This window comes from Micrasema longulum, unplaced genomic scaffold (genome assembly GCF_059751315.1).
Source record: "Micrasema longulum isolate JH-2025_06_02 unplaced genomic scaffold, ASM5975131v1 h1tg001259l, whole genome shotgun sequence".
NCBI lineage: Eukaryota > Metazoa > Arthropoda > Insecta > Trichoptera > Brachycentridae > Micrasema > Micrasema longulum.
The window spans coordinates 370,825-378,134 of NW_028278446.1; positions in this window are offsets into that span (position 1 = coordinate 370,825).

The following is a 7,310-nucleotide window of genomic DNA, read 5'->3' on the forward strand; positions in this document are numbered from 1 at the left end:
GTCCTTCCATTATTTTGGCGTTCTTCCAAGTAGTCTTCTGGTGCAAGGGTTTTCATATTTAATGATTCTCGTATCTTCCATGCGGTCCACAGGCCCCCCAAAAGCGCCTTTTGCTTCTTTCCCACCTCACTATGTCTCCAACACCACAGACAGACCTTATCCTTTCATTTCTTATCCGATCTCTAAGAGTTCTCGCTGGAGCGTAGGGTTCTCATTTTCGCTACTCTGAGAAGGCTTTTGGTCGTGTTGGTGTCTGCTCTCACTTCCATCCCGTAGGTCATGATGGGTCGGACGCATGTCTTGTATATCCTGACCTTGCTTTCAGTTAGCATGTCTTTGTTTCTCCATATAGTGTCCCGCAAACAACCAGCTAGGTATAACTGTGGCTTTATTAGTCTGAGCTCGTACTTCATCATATAGGTCACTGTTGCTGGAGATCTCTACGTCGAGGTATATGAACCGCATGACTTGATAATAAGTAAATTATCGATGATTTGCATCTGAGTGGCTTCTTTGGCGTTGTTAAACACTTTATTTTACTGAAGGAGACCGTCATATTGTTTTTTTTAGCAAGGTGAAACCCTTATAGCATAGATCATCTTCGTTTTCTGCTAATATTTCATTGAATTCGGCATAACATACATACCATACTAAGTTGGTGAGTTTCATTATTATTTTATTTTATTTTTATTATTTTATTTTATTTTATTTTATTTTATTTTATTTTATTTTATTTCATTTTATTTAATTTAACTTAATTTTATTTTATTTTATTTTATTTTATTTTATTTTATTTTATTTTATTTTATTTTATTTTATTTTATTTTATTTTATTTTATTTTATTTTATTTTATTTTATTTTATTTTATTTTATTTTATTTTATTTTATTTTATTTTATTTTATTTTATTTTATTTTATTTTATTTTATTTTATTTTATTTTATTTTATTTTATTTTATTTTATTTTATTTTATTTTATTTTATTTTATTTTATTTTATTTTATTTTATTTTATTTTATTTTATTTTATTTTATTTTATTTTATTTTATTTTATTAGGTAATTCAACAAAGATACATACTAGAAAACATACAATTTGAAAGCATTCGTCGATACAATTTTACATGCATATATATCTTCAATTATAGAATTACACAAAATCGATTTCATTTCATAATTATAAGTTGTAATACATATTTTTAAATAATTTTTTTTATACAGGATACAATGCAATAAAAAATAAGTTGTACGTGTGTACTTATTGAATAAGATTTATTCCTAAGAGATTATTCGCAAAAGCTGAGAGAGTATCATGAAAAATGACAATTTTATTGTTTCGGCAGTATATATTATATATGTGTGTTGTATGTATCATTATTTGAAAACAAAGGCAGTTTAAATATTTCCCGATGTCTGAGTGTTCTCAATCCCGCATTTATTTGTATTTTATTTAGTAGGTTAGTATCTACATATTTTGTAGTTTAATATTTTATACAGAAATTTCATATCGAAAACAACGCGGCGTTTTATCAGAGAATTAAAATGGAAAAGAATTAGAAGTTGCTCGTAATTAGAATTTAAACGTGGGTTAGAAATTCGGAACTTATACAAAAGGTACTTTAAGAACTTTTTTTGAACAGATTCTATTGAATTTATATGATGTGTCATTTATCATTTTAATATGTTCAATTTGAATTCCATTAGATTCGCCTTATTTTTTTGTTATTTTCGACAAATTTGTTGATAACAAAATAATTCCCGCTTATCCCAATGGGAAAATACGTCGACCTCGTGGTGTAGTGGTCAGAGCAGTTGCCTACCATGCAAGAGGTCTCGGGTTAGATTCCCGATATGGTTGACATGAAATATTTATTTTTTTAAATGTGTTTTTACGCTAGAATATTAATTTCATAGTCCCTGGACTGCCACCCAAAACGTTCGACTGATCCTCTTACCTTCACGTAACAAAAATGACCAAGATACGCTGCGATTTGTGTACCAATGCAGTGCCCTATGCACTATTAGCTGCGGAAAGAGGGTGATGATGATGATGCTTATCCCATACCCTAAAGTAATGATTCGAAAGCAATAAAACTTTATGTGTATGATCTAGGTATAGACGCTCGATATTCGATTGGCCTAGAGCCTAGAGGACCGAAATAAATCAAGAGCTTTCGATTTTTCGGCGTCAGCGTCGGCGTCGCGTCGCGCCTTTAACGATGTCTAGTGGCTAGTGGGTATTACTGTTTCAATTTATATTTCTTGCCATTATATATGTAATGCTTACATATTTTGCATAATTTATTGATTCTTTTATGATTTACACAAAATACATCGGCGGATGAAGAATATTTATCGTTTATAATTTAATAGTATTATTAACGATCAGAATAGAATACGAATCCTAAATGACCGTTTATCCTAAATCCTCGATAAAAAAAGATAATCGAGTGGAGGAAAGTCCGCCTCGTAGTACAAAGGGTGACGCGTTTGCCTACGTGCTCGAGGTCACGGGCTAAATTCCATGGAAATTTGGCATTAAATATTTGTTCATTTGGTGGTTTTACACTGTAATATTTCAGTGTCTCTGGACTGACACGTAAGACTGACGGTCTTATCTTCCTGTAACACATGATCGAGATACGCTTCATTAAAGAAATGTGGATGTTCAAACATAGGCAAATAATGAATGTTACACAGTGTGTGATGTGGCCGCTTAGTCAGCCAATGACAGGTTACAAACCTTGTAAATGCCTAGACTTCCACATTTCTTTCCCCAAAATGTTCTGCAACTCTACTGTAATATGTTTATCTTAATAACTAGTAGTGACTTAAAACTAAGGATATAGAGATTTTGGTATTATTTATGTTTTCTCTGGATATTTCGGTAGTCAGATGGCAAAAGGGACCATCTGTATTTTTGTCTATGTTTTAGTTTTCAAAAGTTTTAATTAACATTTCATTAAATACACACAGCATTAAATAAAAAAAACAGCGTCATTTAGAATGGTAATTTATTATTGGAAAGCAACACTAAAATATTTTGGTTTGTGCATTAAAGTCTTGAAATTGAGACGTATTTTAGCTCTCCTGAACATTTTTGAAAATTACAGATGGTCCCTTCTGCCATCTGACTACCGATTTTTGTTTACTTTTAAGACTGAAAAAACACACATTATGATAAAACTGTAATGACTTTTTTATATTATTATAAAATACATAATTTACTGCCTTAGAACGGGGAAGCTATCCATAGTTAGACAGTTTAGATGAACCAACAGCAAAAATAAAAAATAAAAATGCTTACTTTTACTACTTAATTAATTTGTTGTATAAATAATTACTTGTAAATTGCTGTAATAAATATAAAAAAAGAATAAAAAATTAAAAATATTTTAAAAAACTGCCTAGTGGGTGAAATCCAGTCTTTGCTTACTAGAATTTGAACAAACTAAAAATATTGTTCAGTAATTAACAGTGCTAGAAAATGGGAAAATGCTAATTGAATTGTGATAGAATTGGAAATCCAACTTCAGACCTCTGATCAGAGACCATAAAATAACTGTCCCTGGATTTGTACCTGAAGCGTTAGACTGATCTTCTTCATTTCGTGAATTTTTTTTTTATCAAGATACGCTGCAATTGGTGAACCAATGCAGTGCCCTATGTACCATTAGGTACGGAAAGGGAATGGTGGTGAGGGAGAAAACTTATCCTGTTCACCAACATTTGGACGTACTCAAAACGTAGTTGCTTTTTTCTTATAAAGCACATACAAATTATGTCTTTTATTTTTATTTAGACAATCAACTGGCTTATAAAAGCCATAACAGATTGGCATTTACGATATAAAATACATTGAATTAACTTAAGCTAAACAATTGTAGAATCATTTTACATGTACCACAGGTATATAGGCATGGCATGATCTAGGCCAGTGTTTTTCACGGTGGGGCGTACGCCCCACCGGTGGGGCATAAGGCCTCAGAGGTGGGACACCACGCTTCAGAGATGAGACACGTCGACTTTCCACATGTAAAGGGGAATACTCATCGGTCATACGAAAAAATGCCTGAGATGTACAAAATTGAAATATACGCTAAATTGTACTTAAAATAGAATGAAACCCGTTACAATTTCATTATTTATCTAAAAACAGAGAAACTGTGCAGGATGTAGCTGTAGATGTTGTATTGGTACCGGGCCCAAGCTGTATGATTGTATTTTGATATTTTGATAGTACATTGTTATAGATATGTCAATACACGTATTTATTTTACTCTACTAAATAACATTTTTAATTTCTGCTTTGTAATTATACAAATTCATTTATAATATATGTATTGGAATAGGTTTTATTTAATTTTATTAGGGGTTCATATGTTTACAAACATGTTACAAGATGATTTGAAAATTTACCTGCTGTTAAATTTTAAAAAAAATGCCGGTGGGGCATCTGACTTTTGAAAAGACTACGGTGGGGCATGGCATAAAAAAGGCTGGGAAACACTGATCTAGGCAGACATGGCAAGTGTGTCATCTCAAGTCAGGAGTGATAGAATGCTTGCCTTTGCTATAGGAACACATTGACAGTACTGTTTTTGAGATTTTGTTAACTGTTCTGAGGATCCTTGGCAGAGGGGAAAATAATCCAACTCATACAATATGACTATACTCTCTTATTTTATTTTAATTAACGCTAATGTCTGAACACCCGATGACAAACTATTAGTTGATATGATGTTATAACTTATATATACATATAAGTTATTAATTTTTATATACTTGGTACACTTCCACTTATTAATTTTGACCAATTAGCGCTTTCACCCATCATCTTCAGACTGGGCATCTTCAGACTGGTGAATATTATTAAGTGTAAGGATAATTTAAATAAAACTAAATATAATCTTAAGTGTAGGTACATTTAAAAATAAGTTGAAAAATATACAATACGCAATATTTCAGTGGAACAGAGTAAGACAAATTATGTGTTGGCGGTGTACTTTAAGAGAAGATTCTATTTTATATGAAAAACATTTATTGTTTTATTACAATGTACAGGGTCCAACTAAGGGGGCTAATAAGGGTGAGTTTTTTAAATTCTATCTGCTGATTTGTTAAAATTCTATCGCTTTTATTTTTTATCCTCTTTATTTCTAAAATTACTAATCTATCTAACTTTTGACCTTTATGTCCTACATGTAAAATTTTTATGTTTTTAATTTGTCGAAATTATGTTTGAATTCATTTGAATGTTATGGAAGTGTACCAAGTATTTAAAAATTAATAACTTATATGTAAATATAAGTTATAACATTACGATGGAATTCCATCAAGAATTGTCAATAAATAATTTTAATAAAATATTAGTTGATAGTTTATCGGGACGAATATTGTTTAATATTTATCGTTTTATTAGTAAAATAATATTATATCGCCGCCGACGTGTACATATTTTTTTTCAATGAAGACTATGCGAAAAAAACACTTTTAGTTTTATGAAAGGCCGGCTGTATACATATCTGATGGAAAGCAGGAAGCAAGGAAAGATTCCGCACGTGTTTTTGCGGCGGTTGCAATCAATTTCTTCAAAGGAAACAAAAAGATGGTTCACCGTGGAGCGACGCAATGGACCGAGTTACCGCGAGTAGCGAGCTGTGAGATACGCCCCAATAGCCGCGATATTCTCCACTCTTGGTTCGCCGATAACTTTTCTTTTCTAGCCAAGCGAGCGTTACCAGTTACCACTGGTGCCGTTTCGTCAGATTCGCCTACAGACCACCAAATTACTGAAGGTGCCTACAGATTGACATTAACTTAAGTGGATGCGCGGTCTGACCTTTCTTCGAACAAATGTATTCCCATATTTTCTCTCTGGATCAAGGCACAACAGCGATGATTTTTATGCACTGTCGGCGTGTCCCTATAGTTTTTTGATAAATGGGGAAGTTCAGTGGTTTTTCAAATTTTATTAAACGAAGCCAATAAAATGTTTTTTTTTTAAACATTTTTTTTGTATCGAATACGTAATAATAATCATGATTTTTAAAGTTTTGGATTTTCGATTTTTTTTAAATAAAAAGGAAATATTTGCGTTCTTATGATATACCAAAATATTTCAATTTTAGGGCCATTTTCAACGAATAGTTTTTTTTTTATTTTAAATTTTCATTGATAAACCCTTACAGGTTACATACATATAAAAAAAATACTTTTAAAATTCACATTCTACTGTTAATGATAATATTTTTTGCATCTTTTGTAAAAGTTGTCTGAGTCTTTTGTTAAGATTTGTCCGGTAGTTTCTTGTATAATATCAGTCCATGGTTTATTAGTCTCGACTGTCCTTGTCTCGTTTTAAAAGGTTGGATATGATATTTTTCTGATATTCTCGTATGTGTCTATGTTTACTAATTTTTTTTCCAAGTTTTAGTTCTTCGTGTACAATTACATCAGTGGCTAATTTATGAATAAATTTTAAGGACTCTAGTTTAAAAAGTTCAGTTACATTTAATTGCTTAGTTTGTTTAAAAAGTTCTTTAGTTGCTGTTCGATAGGGTAGGTCATATACTAACTTTAATATTTCGCTTCGTACATTAGATTTTTTCCGTTTTTGGAACAAAGTTTTTGATTTAAAAAAAAGACTCGATAATGTCGTCACTTTTCTAATTAAATTGTTGATATGAATTGACCATGTCAATTGTCTGTCCATTGTTAGTCCTAAGTATTTAACATGTTCGATTTCTGTTAGTCGTTCATTATTTATGTAAGCATCTACTTTATGACATTTTTTTCTAGAGTGAAAATGGATAATATTGCATTTATTTTCATTAAGTGTAAGTAAGTTTGTGTTTGTCCATTTAGTCAACATAGTTAGGTCTTTGTGTATTTCATTGTTTGTTAATACGTCTGTTTGATTTTTATAGAATAGTCCAATGTCGTCGGCATACATAATATTTTTTCCTTTAAAATTGTACAGTGATAATTAATTAATATATAACAGTGGACCCACATAGATCCTTGTGGTACTCCAAAATTTACTGTTTGTATTTTACTTTTTTTTTTAATTTACAAAGGTATACTGCTTCCGATTTGTTAAGTATGATTTTAGTAGTTTACATTCTTGAGATTTTACTCCAATATCATTTAATATATTTATCATAATCTCAACATGTACTTTTAATGTACTCAACATGTACATTTACTTTCAAAGGCTTTTAAAAAAAATCTAATATTACTCCTTTAATTGGAATTCTAGAACCCATCTTTGTTTTAATGTAATTTATTAAATTTACTAGGGCGGTTCCGG